Source organism: Megachile rotundata, chromosome 5 (genome assembly GCF_050947335.1).
Source record: "Megachile rotundata isolate GNS110a chromosome 5, iyMegRotu1, whole genome shotgun sequence".
In the NCBI taxonomy this organism is placed as follows: domain Eukaryota; kingdom Metazoa; phylum Arthropoda; class Insecta; order Hymenoptera; family Megachilidae; genus Megachile; species Megachile rotundata.
In genome coordinates this window covers 16,743,462-16,769,791 of record NC_134987.1, presented here as the reverse complement: position 1 = coordinate 16,769,791, position 26,330 = coordinate 16,743,462, and the positions used below count along the sequence as shown (strand labels likewise).

General features: G+C 38.1%; 1 protein-coding gene across 2 annotated transcripts in view; it reads left to right on the top strand.

Annotated features, from left to right (window-relative positions):
• Window positions 1–270: 270 nt before the first annotated feature.
• The window catches only part of kek5 (leucine-rich repeat, immunoglobulin-like domain-containing kekkon 5 protein), a 65,416-nt gene continuing 39,356 nt past the window's right edge, over window positions 271–26,330 (top strand). The window contains exon 1 of one of the 2 annotated variants that reach the window (XM_076532157.1): window positions 271–361. The gene's annotated coding sequence lies outside the window, so the exon portion shown is untranslated. Of the gene's footprint in view, window positions 362–25,801; window positions 26,295–26,330 lie in introns of those variants that run through there. The other variant, XM_076532158.1, reaches the window with a different exon arrangement.

Below are 26,330 nucleotides of genomic sequence, written 5' to 3'. Positions count from 1 at the left end.
TGAATGTTTGTTTGTGCTACTTTATAAAAAGGAGAAAAATGGAATTTACTCTGTTTGGAGAAGTAGTAATATTTCCCGCAACTTTCGGACATTCCGCACGAAAATACGAGTTGCAAATGCAACAGAATTGATCGATGCAACGAGTTTCGCGAATATGCATAAATTCGTCGCAAAACTTTGTCTTTTCGCCTCCTTCGTCATCCGATAGAACTATCTCGTGCATTTTATAAAGGATGACACATCGTACGAGCTCGATCGAGTATCGCTCACTTGGACAAGATATCGCGTTGCTCGTGCATGGTGTGAAATGTAAATTCTCGAAAAAATCGTGATACAAGAGGGAAGCGAGTTGGAATTTGGGGTAAGTCAACATTTGAAAGAAACATTCTTTCCTTCCTTCGTGATTTGTAATAATTATCGATTTATTATCGGACTACTAAAAATTTTAATCACTAATTTTTTTATCAATTTTCATAATTTGAATATGATCATATATTATGGAAATAATATATTATATATTATATAACTTGAATTTGCAAGTTTCTCTCATAATAATATTTGTCGAGGTATCTAAATATTTATGAAATTAGCTAAAGTTCAAATAGAAAGTTTTCCTGTGAGGCAATATACATTTAGTCAGCGATCGGATCTTCTTATCTCATCAACTACGTGTCGTTATCGTTTCGTTATCACTATCGTGACGATAAGGTGTTATAACTGGGAATATATCGTCATGATTCCCGTGGCCGTTGATTAGAGGTAGCGTTATGAATTATTTATTAACTTGACTAGTGAAAATTATTATGTTCTTTATCGTCCGACTTATGATTCACGCTCAAAGACTATCATGATTCAGGAATTATCGTTGCGTCACATGAATCAGCTTACATCTTAAGTGAGTCATTTCGTAACATAAAACCTGAACGGAATACCGCATAAGTTCCTGACGAAGAATTATAAATCACGTTCTAAGTATAAGACGTATCATTAATGTTACTGAAAGTAAAGTAATTATTTAAGCATTTTTGAATTTTTATACATTGAGACAGATAAATATATGTAGGAATTTTACGCGAAACAATTGAACGCGACGGAATTCAACACTTAGGAAGTTAACGCGTAGGAATGCAACGCGTGGGAATTTAACTCATAGAGTACTACGTTCAGGAATTCAGTGCGTGAAAGTTTTTACTGTAGGAATACAACGTTTAGTAAAACAACACGTTGGAATTCAGTGCATAGGAATACAACGCGTAGGAATACTACACTTAGGAGTACAACGTGTGGGAATTTAACGCGATTGAATTCAACACTTGGGAATTTAACGCGTAGGAATGCAACGCGTAGGAATTTAACGCGTAGGAATGCAACGCGTGGGAATGCAACGCGTAGGAATTTAACGCGTAGGAATGCAACGCGTAGGAATGCAACGCGTAGGAATTTAACGCGTAGGAATGCAACGCGTAGGAATTTAACGCGTAGGAATGCAACGCGTAGGAATTTAACGCGTAGGATTGCAACGCGTGGGAATACAACGCGTAGGAATTTAACGCGTAGGAATGCAACGCGTAGGAATTTAACGCGTAGGAATGCAACGCGTAGGAATTTAACGCGTAGGAATGCAACGCGTAGGAATTTAACGCGTAGGAATGCAACGCGTGGGAATACAACGCGTAGGAATTTAACGCGTAGGAATGCAACGCGTAGGAATGCAACGCGTAGGAATTTAACGCGTAGGAATGCAACGCGTAGGAATTTAACGCGTAGGAATGCAACGCGTGGGAATACAACGCGTAGGAATTTAACGCGTAGGAATGCAACGCGTAGGAATGCAACGCGTAGGAATTTAACGCGTAGGAATTTAACGCGTAGGAATGCAACGCGTAGGAATTTAACGCGTAGGAATTTAACGCGTAGGAATGCAACGCGTAGGAATGCAACGTGTGGCAATTTAACGCGTAGGAATTTAGGGCGCAGGACCGTAACGCATAGGAATTTAGAGTATAGTATTGCAACGCATGGGAATACGTTTAGGAATTCATTACGTAGAAGTTTAAGTTTAAGTTTAAAATATTTATAAACTCAATACACAGGAATACAACGCATAGAAAGTTTAAAAATTCAACACGGAATACAATACGTGGCAATTTAACACGTAACATTATAAAATATTGACACACAGCCCATCACAAAAAGGTACCTCCATACTAAATGGTTAGAAAACAAAGGTAAAATGAAATAAAAGATTAATCCTCTGGCGGACCCATGGCGGAGATCCATCTCAATTAGCCCGCGTTATTGCGCCGGAACAAGGTTCAGCTCGCATTACAAACTACAACGAGAAAGCGGAAATGACGGGCGCTGGGGCCAACTTAGTTCCCGCGAACGGTCTGTGGGAGGGTAGGTTTTGCGAGGGGTTGGAGAGAGTACTTTCGCCTGCATACAAGCAGCAAGATAACAGGCAAATTTCAGGGTTGCCGAATGAGCTACGAGAAGCACAGGCCATGGCCCACATTCCTGACTTTACTACGATAATGATTCTCGGTCTACTCGTGTATACACGTCTGTACAATTGCGTGTGCACGAGTGTGTCCGTGCGGTCGACCATCATTCGAAAGATGAAAGTTCGTACGAGGTACACCTCGATGGAGTTCATTAATTATGATCACAAAAGCGTGTTTCAGTGTAATTTTCAAGGCCTCCGTTGGCTATTGTAACCCGCGGATAATACATCATTATTATTTCGTTCCGTAATGACTGGACCGCCCCTGGTTACATAGGCAGGGAAAATGCGCTCGAAATTAAATTCGAAACGCGAAAATTAAAAGCGGACAATGACGGAGAATCATGAAGGGCATACATTATTCGCGGCCAGATGGATTCGTGTTGCCATCGCCTGCAGCTCGCGGCTAATCATTTATTGCTACGTTTATATGATCCTTTGTGTCTGTTTTACAAAAGCGATGGCTGTACATAATTTATACTTTATATTTATCGCTCGAGAGTAAAATAGATGAACTTGTTACTTCTGTCGTTGCAGTGGATGCAAATAAACTTTTATCAAATTGCGAGCACATCGAACTCGTACTAGGTGTCACATCGCGGCGTGTCTATTTATAATTGTAATTTTATACAGTTCAATGTTCTGAAGCACTGAATAAGCATGCAGTTTATTATTTTAGTCGAGTCGTAACCTTCTTGGCAAGCCGAGTAACAGTATAATGTGCAACTTTACAGCTGATGCATAGTAGGCTAACCCAGGGGCCTGCCTAACTTATGGGCTTCATTGATCAAAAAAGAAAAATGGCCTCCTGAACTTACATGTATTTTCGGCGGTATTAATTAATAGCTGGAGTTATCATGTATAAATATAATATTAAAGAATAAGGATATGTTAGAATTGTTAGAACATCTGGGGTAAACGATGCGTCCTTTCAATCTGGGCCAGCTTTCTACGCTCCAGCTATACAGTTGACCAAAGTACTTGTAACAGTAATTAATTTTTAACTAGTAACACATCGAATATTATCAAAAGCATTTTTCAAATAAACCCTCGACTTCCCTATCAGAATTTCATTCCGAGATGTTATTTTTTCACCACGCAGGAAGGTTATCGGCGAATAAAACCTTTCGAATTTCCAGTAGCGCCATCAAGTCACCTAAATGAATATACAAGATCCAACGCGAAACAAACCAAGTACGTAATTGGAAGCGCAAAGTACGAAAGCCGCAGAGAGAGACGGCAGCAAGAAGCGATCTCTGTTCCGTTTCAATGAATTTCCAGCACCGATAGAGTCGTTGAGGGTCCCGTGGCGCTAATACCCCGTAACTACAGTATACGAGACGCGTTCTGGCCCTTATTCGGTTGCTTTTATCTGTTTATCCAGCTAGCCAGCGAGTCGGCGACCACGAAAATTTGAGTCGCGCTACGGTGCAGCACAATGAGGCTACATCGCGCACGTGAAATGTGTCGGCAGTAATTGCCACGGTAATTACGGTGCGTCAGTTCGCCGACCACTGTCTGTGTAATACGAGTATAAACGTGGCTTCCTGCGTGAACTCGCATCTCTTCGCTTCTCTCTATCTCCTTTCTTTTGCCACGGTGATATCATGAACTCGGTCAGAACGAGCAAAAACCTAACGACACCACAAAGATTCTTCCCGCGACAGTTGATTATGTTGCTGTTCCGCTCCTGCATCCTTAGCTCGCAAATTAATGGACGAAACTCTGCTTCTTCGTGTTCTCTCCTCGCCCTGGATATCTGCAGCCCGTACGTACGGTGTTTTGCTTTGTCAACGCGACGTCGCGATAACGAGATGCACGAAACACGAGTACGTTTGAAGTTCGCGCATTTGAAATTTTAGGAAAGTTAATAACTGATCGAAAATTAGGAAAGTTCGTGTAACACGAGGTTATCGGTTGTTTCTCGGGTTTAGCTAGGAATTTATTCCGTGTTAACGCTCGATGTGGAGCGATTGTAATTTATGGTAAGCTAATCTGCATATTAAAATTGCGTTATGCTAAAGTATTCTTCATTTGTGAGCCAAATCAGCAAATTTTAATGCCAACATTTGGATTGTAATCGGGAAGGTAAATATATCGATACAAATTTTATATCGACTCTATTTGAATAAAGTATTTTGTTATACTTGAAAGGTTATTGCCAGTATTATTCTAAAATAGAATTCCGAGAATTCAGTACTCATTTGCTCCGATGATAATCGATTCCTACGTTCCTAAATCAACGATTTCTCGATTATCCGTAATGGAAGCTGCAATTGTTCGCGAATTCTGTACGCTGTGTCGAGTGAAACGCAGTTCTTGATAATCGGAAATCGAATGATCGAAACTCCATTGCAAACAATTTAACTTCCTCGCTACGCGGTCGTATTTACCGAAGTGCGATTTAAATAACTCATCGACTCTTAAGCCGTATCTCGGATATTCTCTACCGGTGAGAATGGATTGAGTTATTCGGCTTGTTCGATGTCGGAGAACAGCGCCAATTCGACGCTTGTTCGTTCTCTCCCTTAATATGAAAGTAAAATCAAACACGCGAAAGGTTTGCCTAGCTTTTCCCTGTTTAATCCGAGTTCGATCATTTCATCGAACTTACGTTATACAGGACTTCTTTATAAAAACGGATTCGAAAACATTTCAAACTTCTCGAATTTCAATCTGTCGAAAAGCTTAACCCTTTGCTCTCGAAGATAATTTGACTGTTTACAGCAATTTTAAAACTTAGTTAAGTTTATTTCATTATGTTTATACATCACATGTGTCATATTATAGAATCAGTTAAAAAATGCTTATTTCAAATTATTGTATTTAATAAAATGGTGACTGAGAGTCACCTCTCGAGTGCAAAGGGTTAAATAAATCTTGACGTCTCCAATTCGAAAATGTCAAAGTATGAAAATGTGTTGCATACTTTTGAGCGTGTCACTCAAGTATTAACATTTTGACAGTTCATTAATTCCGACGGTCAGGTTTGGAGCCGTGCGTCGTTTAACATTGTTTGTGACATTTACAAATCACCGTCTATTATAAACGATAATTCATCGAAGTGCAAGATTGTACGTTGCAAAAGAACAATGAGGAATTTCCGTGGCGTTAATTAATCGGGTCGAGCGATAATTTAGCCGAGTAGCCACGTGGCCGTTTTACGAACTCGGCTTTGTTTATTGCTCCGGGAAACCGTAACGTTCGAACAAATCGTCGGTGGTTCGTGTGGAACAGGACGACGGTAAATCACTAGGATCGTTACTATCGGGACCAGGTCTCGCACGTGCGTGGATATGAATTATGCTACTATCTGCTAGATCACTATTAACAGGAGTAAGCCACGAATATCGAGGACGATGAAAAATGACGATATTCTCGAAAACTCTTATCTACACCTCAACAGTTCGAAACACGTAACTTAAACAATTTAATGGAATTCTGCGCCTCTTCCGATTTTCTGATAAGAAATTGCACAATCACTGGAACGATGTTTCCTCGGCATCGACGTATTAACCTTTTTTTTTGTTACCGTGCTTTACTTCAGGATCGTTGGCCTCTCGAGGTCTCGGTGGAACTAATTGCGATGGAAGTAATTATGATACCGTCAGGATAAAGACCCGACCGAGTAGATTGATAAACGGAGCCGCTGAAAAAGAGCAACGTTCTGCAATCTCGTCTGTGTTACGGTTAAAAAACGTAACTGCTTATGTAATGTAAAAGACAGGATCCATTTGCTTGATCTCTTAACGGGAAGAAAACATTGTTTTCCCTTAATTGCGTGTTCGCGTTGGAAACGGTAATAGCTTCTCAGAATAAAGCCATTCCTGTATTCAATTATCGCTTCTTTTTCTTACAAATATTATTTTCTCCTATTACTTTTCTTAAGAAAAATCTTAACCTATTCAAAAGTATTTTTTTCGTATATACTTTTATCATGTGGACATTCTTTTCTCTACACAGTATCAATGTTTCTGAAATTCTTTTTATTTCATTAAAAAAAAAAATCATTTCTTTTCCTGATCGAAGAAAATATTTCTTAGAAGAGAAATTATTTCGAATGAAATCAACAGAGAAAAGTTTCAGTATTTTTACTGTATAGAAATTGCTGTTTGTGTAATAACTAATTATCCGTAATTAGAGGCTAATCAACGGTTTCAGAATTATCGAGTTTCCTCCTCGAAGTCCGGCAGAATACGTATAGTCCGTTCTCATACGATTAATTCTCAGCGTTGCTCCAGTAGTTTTTCATTCGTGCTCGGCCGGGTTCAGCCTCGAAGCAATTCGCAAGTTTCAGCCCTCGTGTCTATGCGTGTGCATGCGCCCGTATTTTGCTCGTCATTTGCAGTACACGCCGCTACAATGGCGGACCTCGTTTCAACGTGAAACTCTCGATGGGTTCAATTGCTAGCCGCGCATGCAACGCCACGCGCTCCTCTTCTTCCTCGGCTCGATCCACCATCCTGCAGACGTCCAGGCGTTTCACCGATATTGCATACGCTGGCTTATCGTTCGATACATCGTTCTAGCCCGAGCATCGCTTCGCATACGTTAAGGAAATCCGTTCGTTGATCACGCTGATTTTCCGATCCCCGATTTGTCTCGCTGCTCGACAGTTTGAACGAGCTTCCGTTTTTCGAGAAGCTGTAAAACCAGCCCGTTTTAACGTGATCCGAATTTTAATCTACTCCGGGTGATTCACTCTTTGACACATAAATTACGCGCAAACTTTCTTACATGATTCTATCTTTATAGCACACGCTTTTTCGAGATAAGGGAAAATTTCCGACATGATTTAAGATTGCAAATTTTCTTGCAAAATGGAGAGAACATTTTTGAGAAATAGGTTACAGGAAGCATAGTGGATGATTCAAGTATAATAATAACAAAAACTGTTAATTGTTTGAACCTTCTTTTTAGACACGATACTTGTAGAACAACATATACATATAAAGACTCATGTAAGACATATGTAAAGGCATATGTGAAGACTTCTACATCCATATGTTCCCCTATCATTAAATTCCCAGATACTCACTATATCTCCACACTCTATATTCCTGTACCCATACACCCATATATCCCCACAAAGCAGATTAATAGCGCAGAACGGAAGTAGAACATAGATTTAATCGTTTGATGTTTGAGTGATGTGCAACGATTTGTGAAACGAACCATCGAACGGACCAAAAATAAATTGAAAAGGTATTTCGAGTAAACGGACAGGTGCATCTGTCAAAATCTGTTCTTTGTCTGCTTGCACTGTACATAAGCGGTCACTCCATTTTCACTAGGACTGACATTTTCATTACGACTGCAAGAATTTTCAAATAAAATAATAGTTACGGTCAGATTAAAATAGAAATGCATATAGAACAAGATGCATACTGCGCTGATACAATAGTGACATGTAATGTATTGCACACGTCATTCGCAGCTCCGGTCGGAATCAATGCAGGGCACGTTATTCCAGGGTAACTGTGTTAACTATGTATGCGGTGCAGCGATGTAATCATTTATTAATTAATCTTTTGATAACGGAAGTTTATTGTAATTCGAGGCAGTTGTACAAAAATAAACTGGATGTTTCAGAAAACGTTAATAGTTTCAACAGTGATAAACAAAAGGTAATGTGAATAATAATTCCTTTCAGAAAGTACAATTTGTAATGTAATATTTTATCGAGAAGCTTAAACTTGCTTGAAACGTTATGGATCAAATACTGTACCTAAATACATGGTTAAATGCATTATATTATGGAAACGTTCGATACAAAGTGCTTCAATATCGAAAATTTTCGGCGGTTCTGCAACATTTCCGCTTCAATATGTAAGCTTTCACGATCCCGGCGCACAGAAGATGATTAACACGTCGAGAAGACGTTGGAGCTAGCTTTGTGCAGGTCTGACCTGTTTGTATCGAGTCTACGATTCCTTTGATCGATACCGAGCCGTCTTTCCCTTCGAAATCTCGTGGCACTATGAAACGTACAGAGAGCAACACGAACGCGTTTTCCCTTCGAAATTTCGTGACTTCGCGAAACAGGGACGAGCACGAAAGCGTATTCCATACGCCACGGACACGTTGAGGTCTTGTTTCAGCCCTCGAGCAGAATTCTGAACGTGTTCTTAAGAAAACCGGGAAATCACTTCCGGCTGTAAGTGGACAACCGTAACTATCGTCTTGTTTTATCGCGACGATGAAAACTTTTGTAATGAACACGCTATGTACAGGTGTTCTTATTTCTTTCACTCTTTTTGTGGTACTGAAATCTTTACAAGCACGAATTCACTGTGATCACACTTCGTCTTGAAAATCTTTTGCTTTGTTCTTTGATACTTTACCAAGTATGTACTCCCTGTTCATTCTCTGACATAGATTTTTGTCTTAGAAATTGTCTGAATTAATTTTGAAGTGTACCTTTTCCTGAGTCAGCAGTGTTACGCTATTCAGTTGAAAGTTTTTGAGAATAAGCGTGAAGTTTAATAGCAATCTTTTCGAGGAAATATTACCGTCGTATATCAGCAGCAATCGATGTATCATAAACCTGTATGACTGGCTGACCATAATTTCAGATTTATGGAACAATTTTCTGCAATTGATGGTCTGTGCAACATTTTATTTTCCTGTACAGAATGAATTCTATGCGTAACATGATCCCGCGAGCCATCCATTGTTTCGGTTTAACCTTTATCGATGATGATTGTATTAATAAATAAAAATTGAAACAAGTAAATCTCCTTATCCATTTATACATCGCTGTTCCGATGAAATAATGGGAGGAGAATTAACAATGAAAAATATCAATATAACTCTGCAAGAGATTTTAGTAGTCGCATTTATTGTAACCGTTCGATTTGCCAAACGAAATTGAAAAAAGTATTTTTAAATACAGGGAATGAAGAATAATTGTTTACGATTTATGATCACGAACGAAACGAAAAGGCACGGAATGAAAGCGAAAAAACATCCTAATATAGGAGTGGCTGCTCTTTTTACTTGTCTCGAATGAGAGTAATTAGTGAATTTTTTGAAGAGGCCTTTTTAATTGACATGGCGATTCTAAAGACCGCCGGCATGAAATTATTCTCCCGCGTTAATTAGCAGAATCGAATCTCGGATTCATCTTGCCAATCGTAAATCCAGAATTTCACCGAACCGTATCGCGTTTCTGCGAGCTTAGCGATCGGAAATATCGATAAACGATATTACCGCGAACCAGCATTTCTGTAGAACGATCAGAATGAAATCATAATATTGTAGCGGCCAGGCCGTCGGCTCCCAACACGTTCTGATAATCTACGACAAAAGAGAAGATCTATGGATCGTCATATCGGCCTCGATACGATTATTAATGCCGCGTTATTGGATTTTAAAATTTAAGTGGAAAATTTAGCCGAGCTCGCCTTCCCGACACGTCGAGCAATTTATCGTTATCACGCTGATTTTGAAGCGTAATAATTCAACGTAATTAATTCGCTCGACCGTGAGTACGCACCGGGAAACATCCAGACAACATTTTATTAATGCACTGCGTGACTAGCCTCGACGCTTGTAACGTCCAATTTCAGTTACTGTCGAAAAGTGACCATTAATCGAAAAACTTGCACGACTGATTTTCAACTATCACTACGGCGGAGAAATTAAATTGATCACATTTTGGAAATTTATAAATTCAGTACCATTACTCGAAGAACTTGCATGAAGGTCTATGACTGATTTACAGCTAGCATTACTATGACGAAGAAATTAAATTGATGACGTTTTGGAAATTTATAAATTCAGTGCCATTACTCGAAGAACTTGCATGAAGGTCTATGACCGATTTACAGCTAGCATTACTATGACGAAGAAATTAAATTGATCACATTTTGGAAATTTATAAATTCAGTACTATTACTCGAAGAACTTGCATGAAGGTCTATGACCGATTTACAGCTAGCATTGCTATGACGAAGAAATTAAATTGATCACATTTTGGAAATTTATAAATTCAGTACAATTACTTGAAAAACTTGCATGAAGTTCTATGACAGATTTACAGCTATCACACATTACTATGACCAAGAATTTAAATTGATCACAATTTGGAAATTTATAAATTCAGTACCATTACTCGAAGAACTTGCATGAAGGTCTATGACTGATTTACAGCTAGCATTACTATGACGAAGAAATTAAATTGATCACGATTTGGAAATTTATAAATTCAGTGCCATTACTCGAAAAACTTGCATGAAACTCTACAACAGATTTACAGCTATCACACATTACTATGACCAAGAATTTAAATTGATCACAATTTGAACATCTATAAATTCAGTACAATTACTCCAAAAACTTGCACGAAACTCTACAACAGATTTACAGCTATCATTACTATGTCAAAGAAATTAAATTGATCACAATTCGAAAATTTACAAATACAGTACAAAATGATATAAAAATATAGTACAAAAATGATGGAGTGTGATTGCCTCGCATTAAAATGCTCGTGGAATACCTATTCCCCAGTGTAGAAGGTTGGGAACAATAAATTCCCGGCAACGCAGGAATAAAACAGCGAGTTGTCTTTTGCAAATGCAATCTGCGACGAGTTTCCCGCGATAAAAACGGGAATCCGTTGAATACTTAGAGAACATTGCGAGCAGAGGTGTACTCGTTTGAAAAGAATTCGCCAACGTACGAGGATATATTATATCGATGCTTTTATGACCGAAGCGTACGGATTCTACTCGATCGCGTCTGCTGCTTTTCTCTTACAATGCATAGCGACATCGAGAGTTATGCATATCCCTTGTGCATCCACCATTCAAATCTGGCATCGCAACTAATGGTTCGCTCGTGTACAACGATCGCCTTTCGCCACAACTAATATCGCGAGTGCACTCGTTTTTCACTGAGTCTCCAGTGATTTTCAAACACGAATTTTTTGAATCTTGGACCCTATCCATATGGCCAGGTATTACCATGGGTAATGTATAGGTATTACTCGGATGATTTAAAAAATTTTAAGCTTTTTGTTGTATAAAATAATGTGATTGAATTGCAGTGCAAACTGCAAGTCACAAGTAATGCACAAGACTTGTCACAAAGGCAAGATGGCAACAATGATAAATAGCTCGAAGTCTGACATCGAATTTTTAATATTTTAACCGACTTCGAAAAAGGAGGAGGTTACTCAATTCGATCAGTATATTTTTTTTTTTTTATGTATGAAACTGTAGATGCACATTGTTTTTGAGACATCCTGTACATCTGTCTTTCACGATGGCCGTCGCTTAGAGACCGCTCCAACAACACAGTTGGTACCAATTTTGAATATTAAGTAGTAATATCGCATCTTTACTTGCATTAGCTGCTTTCAACTTGAAAAGAGCTGCTCTTAAAGTTGGCCGTGTTTTCGAGCAATCCGGTAAGATTGCGCGATACTCGATAGCGTGTCGTGGGCTAATAAAGTTGAGGAACGAGCCCGGTTTTAAGCTAAGCTCTCTGAAATTCTATTGTAGAATATTTCTTAATGTTTCCGTTCCGCGATCGACGAACTTCATTGTACTCGGTGACTGATATACAGCCAAAGGGTAATTGAATTTCTTAATTTAAAATTGTCGCTCGTAAATTTTCAAACTGGCGCATTTAATAAAGTCGAGGAATTCGAAGTTTCTATATTTCCGTCTTCTTTTGAAGGAATTCGCTTTAACATAAGTGCAAGCTCTTTTTCGAGGAATATTTTCCTCGCTTGCTCATTACTTGCAGGTATGGTCTTGAAGTTTCACAGCCGCGAGATTTTGCTGCGACGAAAGAAAAAGGAACATGAAATCTTTAGCGAATAATGACGTCTTATGCTTCTTTGTCGTAGCGCTCGATTTAATCATGCTTTCCTCCGCTCGCGAACGTAAACAGATCGCACGTTCGCGACTAAGTATCTCTTGAAATTGCTTTGTATTTCCGTATCACGTGCCCGCGCAAAGATTCCGCCATAACGCAAATAAACGCGACGTTTATAAAATTCTCGAGCGCAATCACCACCTTAATAACGAAGTGGCTGAGATAGTTTCAATTCCTCGTTTCTTTCCAACCTTCTCTAACGAACTTAAAAGAAGACTCGTTTGCGCGAACTTGGCGAGTCTCAAAGCGTGGCTCGTGATTCGACGCGTTTCGTTAAACGGACGGAACAAAACGCTGCGGGAGATATTACGCGTGCTTTGATGAGAAAATACTCGCATTTCGAACCGTTGAATGAATTGAATAAGATTGATGAGAATAAACACGGAATTTGCATTTGTTGTTATATTTTGCGAGATGGAATCCCTTGAGAACGTGCAGCTGCATAACTGGAATTCTGGAGCGAGTAGGGTACGCGTCGTTCATCTTGTTCCCAACAGGTACATAAGCGTGATTGCTTGTCACCTTCAACAACCTGGATTCTACTTTCCCGTATCTTTTTAATTTTTAACAAAATTTGACTCCGTATTTCCATTCAAAAATTCTGAGAATTTCATTATTAATTGAAGGTAATCAAAACCAGAACATGTGAAATGACGGAACGTTCCAAAATTTATACTTAATGCACGAAAAGTGGCAGTATATGTCTGATGGTAGACGTAAAAATAAAGTATTTGAAAATATCGTGCAAATTTCATTAATATCAGTTGCATATTTAAGAAAAATATCCTTGCAGAAATAGACTTCATGAATGAGTGAATTCACACTGATAATTTTGTATCACAGATATTAACAAAAATTGAATGAAGCAAAATAGCATTTCGTTTATTGCGAAAAGAGCTGGAACGGGCAAGTTACGTGTTAGATCCAGTGAACTCGTTAGCCAGGCTACCTAGCAGATGCTATCTCAGATAGGCAGCAGTTGGACACCCAGATCTGCATGTATATTGAAATCGATGGCGAGACAAGAACTTGCTGGAATAGGATCAGTTTGAAAGTCTCGTGGAAGTACATACTATCTGCAAAGATGCGCTATGCATTTCCAAGTAATAAAAAGTAAGCTCATTATAAATATCCGTTGAAGCGCCGCGTTATTACACTTGTAAAGTTTGCGTACACGTGTATAGAACTATATTTACATTTCAAAGTATCGTCTCTATTCAGCTCGGTATCAATATAATGTAACATTGAATACCGTTTTGTCTGGGAAAGTCTAATAAACTTTGTTATCTTGTTTTCAAGTTATGTAACTTTTTTTCATAAATATGAAATATTTACATTTATGTTAAATATTATCATAAATGACATACATTTGTTTATAATTGTTGATTGAGATATTTTTAATGTGATCTATTACTTTGAGTAAAATTATAATTCTTTTGTGTTTAAATTCAATTTGTTGATTTCGTTAGCTACTTCAGAAAAAGTAGTGCCATTTACAATTTACATTTGCACCTCTCTGGGTTGTGATGTTAATCAGTTTTGACCTTCTGTTCCCACTTTGCGTGATACGTAATATACCCAGGATTTACACGAGCAAATCTACTAAACATGTTTTGAGCCCGTTGAAAATTAACCAGCAAAACCTCGGCAATCTAAACCTATAAACAGCATTATCAATTTGGGCAAATTTGCACACGAAACTCAGTCAGTGCTGTGATTGTGTAAACCCAGAATCGGATAAATTCTTTAAAACAGCTAACTGAATATCGACAATTCGACATGTTAATGGTAGTCCCAACACCACCATTTTGAAGATAACCAGTTTAATTTAAATGGCGCATACGTTTCACCGCGATTGTCCACATATCGTTTTTAGATGGCATGCAACGCGAATGAACGTGTATTCCGATATCGTTGAAGCGAACACCGATCTAAATGTCACTGCGAATAAATAAGAGAAACGAAATAACGAGTGTGGTTAAAAATCGCGGTGCAACGAAGACACGTGCGGCGCACGCGAGCGTCCTCTCGCGTGGGCATACGAGTGCCAAGCAAATAATCACGTTTCAAACGTAAACCGCGTCTTGCAAGAAATAGATTGCTCCGTTTTCGTGGTACGTCGAAGAGAACGCGATCAAATAAAGACTCGATTGAGGGAACACTATTTACGGGAAAACGACTCGATAAAGAACAAGAGATTGGTTTACGTTTTTATTTCTAACAATTAACGTGGGATGAAAGATAAAATAGGTTGTAAATATTTCTGCACAAAGGATTCGTTATTACAAAAATATGAATTGCGGTAAGCCAGTTACGACAAATGCTTTCGTATTCCGCGGTGAACTCAACAAGTTATTAATAACGTATACAGCCTCAATTACCTCGAACAGTAAACACAGTTTGCCCGCACAAATTAGATGTGCGTATCGTTAATTTATTTCTGTTATGCATCATAATAATCGCAAACTCGTTAGCGTTCGTACTTCATATTTTTATTGTATTCAGCGGTGGGCTAGAATATGTTGAAAATGTAGCTATCATTACTTATAATAACTGCCGTCCAATAACTCACGATAAAACGATGATATACGGTGATACACCGTGTTATAGTATATCAAATTTATGGGATTAAAATGGAAAATAGCGGATAAATACGTATGTTGTAATACGAAAGTGTACGTTCGATGTGGACTTAACGAAAGATACGAAGAGTAGCACTTTCCACCCTGTAGAATCCTGCAATCAGCCCCTGGAAACGGTGCCAATTTCTGCTACGATTCGACTATTACCGCGGCGCGAATAATGTGAACTGCAAATCGCACAATTCGCATTCATTCGCAGTGAAACGACAGTGTCGATACTGCAGCCATTTCGAAAAGCAGTCGCAGACGAGGTGGTCGTCGTAATTTCGTGAGATCCCGTGTCGCATAATAAGACCGAAGATGTATATCGGTGTAACATTCGTTTTCAGTTTCACGAGAATATACAAAATTATTCAGCGGGTAATAAACGTAATCGAGACCATCAGCCATGATTTTCCGAACGCGATAAAATTCACTGAAAGATGCTATAAATTTCCGGCTGTAATTTCATACAACTGAAATTGCACTGTTTTAACCGACTAAACTTAACAAACGGTGCAACCTCGTAATATAACAGCATCAAACCGTGTATTTATTAATTGCTTTGCAACAATGGTAACGGAGTTTAATGAAGACCGTTTACGGACTGTTAGAACAAATTTTGTGTTCAATTTATCGGAGTAAATGTTCGGCTTCGGTTTGTGCGCTTCAGTACGCGCTATATTATTACATTAATACACATCTATTAACGAATATATTATTTATGTTCATCCGCAACGATTTACGCTATCATGATTTATTCAATCGTTAAACGCTACAACTGATACTAATTACCGTTTCACGAGTTGGTCAACGACCGATAATATATTTAATTCGTGGACACCGACATTTTCACGACACTATGTCTACATTAATAATTTCCGTGATACACGTCTGTCACAATGTCATTTTGTCCGTCGTAAACTGTCTGAACCGTCGATTAAATTTTTACAATGTATCCAGAACTAAATGTAAACCGAGACGCGAAACTTAAATTAATTCAATCTCTACAATTCTTAATTACGAATGAATGCATGAAGCTTTATTTTCATATTCTCTGACAAAAAGATTGCATAAATGACACACGCATGAACAGATATCGCGTACAAAAATAGCAATATAAAGCAGAGAATGAATTAACATAATTATTCTGAATAAATCTATCTAAATAAAGTAATTCAGATATATTTTTTGAATGCTGAGCACGAAATTTATATTACAATGGAAATAATGCCGGATTCGTCAGATAAATACCCCGCGGTCGAACTTTAAACTCCTTTATTTTCTTGACAATTGAGAACCGAATGGGGACCCATACAAACTTTTTCCCTCGTAATAACCTGTGCTATTGTGAAATCAAAAACTACATGTCCAATAAAAGGGGTTGTGCATGTAAGATGCGGAGGATCATACAATGAAGATCCGTGCTCGTTTCCCTATGCTGGTTTTCTATTTTTTACTCTATAGACCACTCTAATGGTCTCCGTACAGAGTTACGCCCCCAATTGAAATTACACGTATGAACTTTAATTGAACTTCTGATCTTTACAAACTATTAATTAAGAATCAGTTATGCAGTTCAACGGAGGATTATAAGATCAATGGAAGTTAGACTAATAAATTTTTAGGGGATGATAAGTGTACGCATTCAGAAATAATTGTCTCGCAAATATTCATACGCTGTCAAACACTCATACGTTGTCTCGGTATAAATAGAAATGTTACAGATATAAAATAAATTATTTTAACACCTGAAGGAACACCTTATTTCTTACATAAACGCTCTTGTTGAAATGTTAATTTAACCGGGTTAAGCAACGTTTCCGAAACACCGTGCAGAGGAGGCACTTGTGTAGAGCTATTGAATAGCATCGAGCAAGCCCAGGAGATCTCTGCACGAAGCGGAAACAATTTCGCGTGACGTGGACACGTTAAGCGTGGGCCTGTGTTTCCTGCTCGCGGTAGCTTCGCGAGCTTCGTCGAGGCTCGAAAACGGGAAAGGCCAAGGGACCAGATAGCTGCACGACCGCAACCCGTGATTGACATCGTCATTAAGCTGAACTTCAAGCGCACCCACGGTACAGCCCGTAGGCAGCTCCGTCTATGTACGTACACGTGTGTCGTGCATCTCCGCAGCTCCGGGGCCGTGCATGTGCATGATGGTTAGGGTGGACGATGCGAGGGCTCGACGAGCTTCACGGAACGAAAAGAGAGATTGCTTTACTATACGAGATGTTCGTTACAGCTTCGGACTCTCTGCGATATTATACCACGCTTACGAGAAAACTTTATCCTTTGGCACATTCAACTTACGTTGAAATTTTACTTGCACAATACTTCGACTTCGGAATTTTGAAAGATCTTAAGACTTTGGGCTTCATGAGTGTATCCATACTTCTTGATATTAGATCTGTAGCTTTGTAGTCGAATCTGAATTTGCGTAACTCATTACACAAGACATAAAATTAGGAGGTTGTGAAATTTGAAAGATTTTAAGACTTTGAGTTTCATCAGTGTATCCATGCTTCTTAATATGGACTTCTGTAGCTTCGTAGTCGAATCTGAGTTTCGGTAAGCCATTACACAAGACGTAAAATTACCAGGAGAAATGCGCTTTAAATAAAAGCCAGCGGCTCCGTTTCATTCACTCTGGTTGCTTTATCTAACCGTCCGTCACCGAGAGGCAAACAAAAAATGAAGCCGAAAAATGGTAGAAAAAAATATTGCGCCAAAGTTAGTCGCGGACGGATCCAGTGAAAGCTGCGTTTTCACTGCATGGAACAGGCGGATTAACGAAAAGCAGGCCAACAGTGTGGTGGCTCGGTACGGTAAATGTCGCTTTTTAACGGCACGCTGACCCCTTTCGACGTTAACACGTAAATGGTTGACGCGTTAAATCGGCTACGGGTGTCGTCGTTTCACGAGCGTCGAGCACGACAAAAACAGGAACCGTAACATGGTGGCGCGAGGAACGCGAGGAGCAGGCGACATTCAGGAATACGCGAGACAACAGGATCCCGCGTATCATGCGATGTAATACTAGTTAATGCGTGTCGAACAGGTCGCTTATTTAGGGCACAGTATCGCGCGGAATCGCGAGCCGAGAAGCGTACGTAAGCTCGCATACGAATTGCGAGCACCGAGAGGAACATCGGTTTGAACGGATGGCGTTTGGGCGGAGTACAAGTCACTCACAGCTGTCCTCCGCATATGAACACGCATGCTAAGCATTAATCATATCGAGAACATCCTTGCTGCCCTCACCATCCACGCCCAATCTCCTTCATAGTACGGGAACTATACACAGGGTGTCGGCAATGAGCTTCAAATGGAATTTATGTATGTAGCTTGTTATCAGGGCTAGTAGGACGAAGAAAGTTTCTACACGCTGGTTGAGAATTATATCCCTATTAGACCGAGTGCTCCAAATACGGAGCCAAATGTGGGTTGCTCGAGTACGTCACCTTAGCTACCTCGTAGGATTAGTATAAATTCACCATTTTGAAATTAATATGTTTACGCTAACTGTCATCCGCTTATACTTATTACCATTACCACATAAGACGTATAACTTCTTTGAACATAAAGTCCACTTCTTCTTAAAAAATTTCACAGCTGTGTTATTCCTATAATAATAATTGTTCGACTGACAATGAGACTTCTGCATGGACCAGAATTTTGAAAAATGTGAAATGATAAAAATACGAGAGTGATAGGTAGACCGTATGATCGGTTAATCAGATAACTTCCGTTAGCCAAAGAGTCATGTCTGCATAATACTTCTTGGGACCAACCCGTCTCATTTCGTAAGTGGTTCACGATTTATTGCACGCAGAGGAACGAAAGCTGTCTTCCAGGAGTTCGGTGAAGCAGTGCAATATCCGAAATCTAATTCCAACTTTCAGCCTTGTGAATTTTTCAAAGTTATGTAACTATCGGAAGTTATGTTCGATTTAAGCGCCACCGAGAACAAGAAGATGTTCGACTCCCCCCGCAAAGATGGGAAGCTTTATTGATATCGAAACGTTGCTTCGTAGCACTTCAACTTTTAACTTACTTTAAGAGATCGTTCGCACGAGAATCATTCTATCTGGAAGTTCAAATTCATTTCGTATGAAGAGGTGTTCACGAAACATGTACTTTTTTTATGAACATCGTAGATGAATATCAGAGGTGAATATTATAGATGAACATCATAGGTGAACATCATAGAATAGACATCATAGATGAACATCATAGGTGAATATTATAGATGAACATCATAGGTGAACATCAGAGATGAACATCATAGAATAGACATCATAGATTAAACACCATAGATGAATATCATAGATGAACATCATAGAATAGACATCATAGATGAACATTATAGATGAACATCATAGAATAGACATCATAGATGAACATCATAGGTGAATATTATAGATGAACATCATAGGTGAACATCATAGAATAGACATCATAGATGAACATCATAGGTGAATATTATAGATGAACATCATAGGTGAACATCATAGAATAGACATCATAGATGAACATCATAGATGAATATTATAGATGAACATCATAGAATAGACATCATAGATGAACATCATAGAATAGATATCATAGATGAACATCATAGATGAACATTATAGAATAGACATTATAGATGAACATCATAAAATAAACATCATAGATGAACATCATAGAATAGACATCATAAATGAACATCATACAACAGACATAGATGAATATCATAGATGAACATCATAGAATAGACATCATAGATGAACATCATAGATGAATATTATAGATGAACATCATAGAATAGACATCATAGATGAACATCATAGAATAGATATCATAGATGAACATCATAGATGAACATTATAGAATAGACATTATAGATGAACATCATAAAATAAACATCATAGATGAACATCATAGAATAGACATCATAAATGAACATCATACAACAGACATAGATGAATATCATAGATGAACATCATAGAATAGACATCATAGATGAACATCATAGATGAACATCATAGAATAGACATCATAGATGAACATCATAGAATAGACATCATACATGAACATCATAGATGAACATTATAGAATAGACATTATAGATGAACATCATAAAATAGACATCATAGATGAGCATCATAGAATAGACATCATAAATGAACATCATAGAACGACATTATAGATGAACATCGTAGATGAACATCATAGAGCGGACATTATAGATGAACATCATAGAATGGACATCATAGAATAAATTTCTAAACTAGAATCATGTAGCATTCCATAAATTAACAACTCGTGGAATGAATTTTACGTTGGCCTGCGTAAAGCGTGACATGTTAATTGTCACAGTGAAAATGGTTGCACGTGGATCACTTAACAAGAATTATTATTAACACGTTAACTACCAGGACGTAGTAACTAATAAGAGAAAAGAGGAAATTTTAAACGGCAGTACGAGCAATATTAATAGCGATGGTAGCAAATTGAAATTTGAAAATGAAATATTCATGTCTCTGATAATTAGAATTTCCGTGTTCTGTCCATTTCATGCATGCCTGATGCGTACATATAGTAAATATATTCTGAACGTTTTATTCTTTGATTTAAACTTATAATACATTATAAGTTATGTAGATTACAATCTACATAAAAAATAGTGTAGTATACTATCCTAATATTTATCGAAATCCGATTACCATAAAACATTGAAGAAAAACGAACAGCTCGTTTAAGTCATTACATTGCAATTAATTTTACATCAACGACACGTCAATCCATCGTTGTAAATGTTCCATCGTTTTCTCCTTCTCGCGTTGCATGGGTTTTGTATTTTGCACCGTGCGCAGGTGTGCGTCGGTGTCGTTGCATCCATAAATTGCATCAAACGGACACGAAGCAACCTTACGTTGGCAACGAACGCTCGCGTAAACTATTAATCGATATTCCATTTGCTTCGACTTCGAGACACGCGTCGTAGCTTTGAAAACTCGCGGCAAATTTGTTTTTGAGCGCGAAACAAACGATCCTCCGTCAACCCCCGTGCATCGGATGGAAAGATTGCGATCGTAATTATGTCGACGTTTGTTTTAATGCGAATGTTGCCAACCGGTTACCGTGAAATACACCATCGATCGTAATTGAAAAGAGTAACGGCACAAAAGAACAATTTTACGGCTGTCGCGTTATTACTTTCTCTGTCATCTTTGCGTTACGCGCCATTAGAAGTTAAATTGCATGCGACGAGGCGTTCGGTGATTGAAACTTGTAATTGAGACACGTAACTGGCGAAAAATAAACAGTGGAAATCACTGACAATTTTCTGCTGAATTCACAATGAACTTTTCGTTAAAAGTCAAACATTTAATCTAAGTAAATGTCAGTCAAATTTTTCACACTATTTTTGAAGCTCTGCAAATTTTTCAATCAAGTACGCGTTATATATGAAATCATTTATTGTGCAATATATGTTATAATCGCGTTAAAAACTGTTTGCTCTACGCATTGTTCTACGTTCATTCCAAATCGTTATTTCCAACCAATCGAATATTAAACATTAATCATTTACTCTAACTGGGGAAATTCGTTTTATGCATACAATACCTGTCATTTGCACAGCTGCGTGTGTCACGTGAAAAAACGCTTAATCGAAGCGACACGTTAATCAAGATACTTCGTTTCAGTCTGAAAATTATTCGCGTCTACGTAACGTGTTGCCGTTGATTCGAATCACTTAAGTTTTTCACAGCGTACAGAAATTTGAGCAAACTCGTTACTTAAGTTAGATCGAGGAACATGACGTTTGTTTTTCCTTCGTAATTTTTCACTCTCACGCCAGATTGAAAGTGTAAAAAGAGAAGCAATACCGTGTGTATTTATTTGCACAGAACAATGTACCGATACGTAATCCAGATCGAGTATCTCTTTGGAATCCATCGATTTCATTATAAGAATTCCCACAATACGCATTGTTCCGTCGTTCTGACACGGTTATCTGGGCAGAATTATGTCGTTAGGCTGTTAAAAGTAGGCCATCTTTTCCAAGCACGATATCTTCGAAACAGGGCACCTAGGTTCTCGCGCCGAGAATATAAACTACGTACAAAATCCATTTAAGCGGGCTTCGGGTAAAAAGGTTATTCGTAAAAACCGGAAGAGTTTCAACAAACGACCGGGCACAAACAACTCTTTCCAACGGTGGCTCACAATACTACGGCCGGGAATAATGAAAAAAAAGGACCGAAAAAAAAGGAAAGTAAAGAACAGAGAGAAAAACATTCAACTCGAAAGGAACTTGTTCTTTCGTACTCGAGCACGGTTTTGCCCGGTTGTTCCTGGGCGTTTGTTTCTCGAAGATTGATTCGTAAAGATTTACAAGACCGCCTTACGATTGTTAGAATTTCGTTTTGTAACGTTAACAATGATACACGTGAAATTCCCGCGAAAAGCAACGAACGTCAAAAGACGTTTTCGTGCGAGGTGAAAACATTATTTACCTCGCGAGTTTGTTTGCCATTAGAAACGTCTTTGAGGAAGTTTTCCACTTTCGCAGGGATCGATAGAATAGATCTCACGAGCCAGTTTTATGCCCGCGCATGTTTATTCCAACTTCTTTCCAGCTGAGATTGAACGACTGCTATATCCGGTGACACGAAACTGATAAAACGAGCTTAACTTTTAACTAAGACGAGTTTCGAAGGATATTGCTGTTTCCAGAGATGGCACTAGTAAAACCTTTGCAATAAAAAGTCTTGTTTAGGTTCAATCAAACAACCCTTTGCCTTATGATTTATTTATCGGGTTAGTCAGAGTTAACTAGTTAGTTAGTTGTAGTTAGAGCTACAATATTAAAACAGGAAAAGGAAGTTGAAATTTTATGTTAATTTAGTATTATACAATTCTACAAACTATAAGTAGACTTGGACTTCAAATTGCATTTGCTAAATTTGAGTAAAATTCAACGTAATTGAAGTATGAATACCTTACGTGTCAGACTCGTCAAAGTATAACCAAGGGATTAAGTAGCAATGGCTATAACAATCTCTTAGTTACAATCAAGTTACACTCACATAGTTCTATTAAACAATTTTGCCTAATCTATCACATCTAAATAAACTTTAAAATTGTCTAAAATTGAATGAACGATTTCCATAAACTTTGAACCACATTTTAATCGTACATGTTCAATTTGATAAATATAAAAATAAATTGTAAAATGGAATAAGTAAATAAGCAAATAAATAAGTAAATTCAAGATAAAATATAAGTGATATTCTTTAATTTATGAAATGGGTCACGTAGAAATTCAGCCGGTAAGAAAAAGCAAAGCTCGGGGATGAAATATAGAGAGAAACGTAGCAACGTGCGAGTAACATACTCGTGGTGGTTATATTCGTTGTTAACAATGAAAAATTACAAGCAGTCGCTCGAACCATTCGTTGTACCACATGATCGAGTACCGGAGATACCAAAAAACATGGGACTCGCCGGTTGTTGGACGTGTACAACGTTTTCCGGAAGCGAGCACTGCTGCGAACGTGTGCGACGCAGTTAGGTATGTTTGTAAAAAGTCGATGCTCAGTTTCGGGCTGAAGCATCTGTTGTTACAATATTTTCACGCGGATTGAAATTGATAGGTATTATTTGGTCGACGATGGTTTATTTGATTTTATTGACAGCTTCCTAATTGGTACCCGATATCGTTAACTTTTCATTAAATTTGCAGAGTGTCGTCGAATTTAACAAGTGCAAAAAAAAATGAATCGATAAAAGTGTAGACGCTTCGAGAAATAATTGATGAGCTCGAAAGTCAAGATTGAAATAAATAATAAATGAATGATATTCTAAAAATTGAAACGCGGGTTTTTTCTTGGAAATGTTTTATGGAAAAGTTGAATGAAGTTCTTGCCATACTGAAACGATCATGAAACGAAAATTAAATTAATTAAATTTGACGGTAGAGATTAAACGAACTTTGCTAAAATCTCTTAAATTAGTTTCTGTGCGCACACGGTTTCGATCGAGGGAAAACAAATAAACGTGACCGGAAGTCGAATTTGGCGAACAGGGAGCGACTCCACTGTCGCGGTTAAACGGCAACAGCGATTACGACGAGAAAACCTTCGCAGCAAAAACAACGCTGACTTTAACGTCGCAAGCTAAACAATAATCAAAGTCACATTGGCTCTATACGACCTGTACCCGCAAGTTTGCTGAAACGAACCGAGGAAAGAAACACAGGAAAGTAACTCCTGTTCCTTATTGCTTCCTCGATTTTTCCGCAATTTCGTTCGATTCCATTCATTATCTGGACATTGATGCTGAATAATGTATATTTAAAAAGTTCGGCTACATTAATTATAAATGTAGTCTACAATACAATAAATTATAATTGTAATACAATTTATAAAATTAAATATTTTTATTCGATAGAAAAATCACTTTTATTAAATACAAGTTAGAAAGTTAACGAAAGGTGTAGCGAATATAATGCATATTACCTATCCCCGTTCACCGTCATGAAGCACTCACCAAACCATGGTAAATTTTCACTCCCTTGCAAATAATGAACCACGAACACGACGTCAAAGCAGATCAAACGCCACCGGCACCAAGTAAATTTACCAAAGCACACCCGTTGTAACATCGAACCGGGATGGAACTCCGCACAAAAGACACACGTTGAAACACACGAAATCGTCCGAATAGTCGGTCGATTCGACGATCAAATCGAGACCGAATACATCAATTCGCAAGGACATCTAATTGTCGAGGAACGGTCGATGAAAGGAACTGCAAATTTCAAGATATATGAAATATTCGAGTAGCACAATTTCCAAATTTGTGTGTGACCGAATTCTATGGTTTGTGAATTTTCAACACCCAAATCTATATTCAAAAATTTTGTGATTTAGGCATTTTGAAGTCTCAAGGCTGTATATCTTCAAATTCTATAATTTAGAAATCTTCAACCCCCAAGTCTATGTATCCCTAAATTCTATAATTTAGAAGTCTTCAACCCTCAAATCTCTACATTTCCAAATTCTATAATTTAGAAATCTCCAACCCCCAAATCTCTACATTTCCAAATTCTATAATTTAGAAATCTCCAACCCCCAAATCTCTACATTTCCTAATTCTATAATTTAGAAATCTTCAACCCCCAAATTCCTATAATTTAGAAATCTTCAACCCCCAAATCTCTACATTTCCAAATTCTATAATTTAGAAATCTCCAACCCCCAAATTCCTATAATTTAGAAATCTTCAACCCCCAAATCTCTACATTTCCTAATTCTATAATTTAGAAATCTCCAAACCCAAATCTCTACATTTCCAAATTCTATAATTTAGAAATCTCCAACCCCCAAATCTCTACATTTCCAAATTCTATAATTTAGAAATCTCCAACCCTCAAATCTCTACATTTCCAAATTTCTATAATTTAAAAATCTTCAACCCCCAAATCTCTACACTCCAATCCTATAATTTATAAATCTCCAACCCCCAAATCTCTCAATCCCCACATTCTCAACCTCAGAAACCTTCTTCATCCCAAACTACGAATACTTAACACTAAATTTGAAAATTAATCAAACAAAAGTCAGCGTGTAGGCTTGTTCTGCTACGGCAGTCCCTCGGGAGTGTACCGTGTGGGTTTTACCGGTGTTTCTAATCCTGGGTCAGGTAAAGGCAATAACCAATCAATTAACCGTAAGTTCTACCTCGAGGGTCGAATTTTGTCCTCGTGGCTACAAAACCGTCAGTACAACTCTAACGGCCAGCTCTCGTGGTTGTGAGCATAATCCGCAAAGAAATGGCTAAATAATTAGTTAGGAGAGGAGCACGCATGAGCGTGCACAGTGCGCGGTAATTATTTATCGATTTCAGCTCCGCGATGGAAAATGATATTGCTTCTCTAGTTTGTAAAATTGTCAATTAAGTTTTGATCTTAAAACGAGTGTTTCACGTGCGTATAGGTAATTGTTGCGTGCTTTTTCTACGAGGAACGATAGTGCATATAAATTGCGACGCGATAGAATAATATACTGTGTTTCGTTAAATGGATGCGTGTTTAAAGAGATAACGGGAAACGAGGGTAAAAAAAGTGGCGGTGAATTAATACAAATTGGTTAGGATAATCGATACTAGTGTCGTTTCTACGTCGTTCGTTAAATTCATCGCGAATTTCATCGCCATCGTGTGGGAAAAGACTAATACTCGAACGAGAGGATCCTAAGATAAGTGGATTACAAAGAATCGAGCAGAAGGTAATAATGATCGTGGCCAATTTTCCCGATACTTCC